The sequence below is a fragment of the Penaeus monodon genome, chromosome 29, assembly GCF_015228065.2.
Source record: "Penaeus monodon isolate SGIC_2016 chromosome 29, NSTDA_Pmon_1, whole genome shotgun sequence".
In the NCBI taxonomy this organism is placed as follows: Eukaryota; Metazoa; Arthropoda; class Malacostraca; order Decapoda; family Penaeidae; genus Penaeus; species Penaeus monodon.
This window is the reverse complement of record NC_051414.1, coordinates 22506204-22506617: the sequence shown is the minus strand read 5'-3', so window position 1 is coordinate 22506617 and position 414 is coordinate 22506204. Positions and strand designations below refer to the sequence as shown.

The 414-nt window shown below is 37.4% G+C and overlaps 1 protein-coding gene across 1 annotated transcript in view; it reads right to left on the bottom strand.

The window, feature by feature from the left end:
• Positions 1-414, bottom strand: part of LOC119592023 (prestin-like) — a gene marked incomplete in the record, with an annotated part of 17229 nt that continues 16815 nt past the window's right edge. The window contains 1 exon segment of the mRNA XM_037940814.1: positions 1-414.

Below are 414 nucleotides of genomic sequence, written 5' to 3'. Positions count from 1 at the left end.
TTTTCAAAAACAGTTAATAAACACCTCTCATTATTTTATGATATGTTTGTATTCCTAAATATGTTATTCATGTTACCTTCATACCTTATACACTGTCCAGGTTTCAAAGACAACGAAAGTATGGCACCACAGAAATAAATGGACTGTCGATTACCACTAACAGTCCCGTGAGGACTGGGAGACGTCATTTTAGCTGCATTGCCCTCTATTGGAATACGTAAAAGACATTTGGTTACTTGAGGAACCGATTCCGCAGTGAAAACTGGAATCTTCGATTCTGTTTTTATCGATTCTTCCCAGCCCTACTACCTACCCACTTAATAGGAATGACATGATGTATAAATGTACAGTAAAATGAAACTACCTACACATTGCAGTTTTGGGTAATATATATAAGAACCCACACCCTCACCC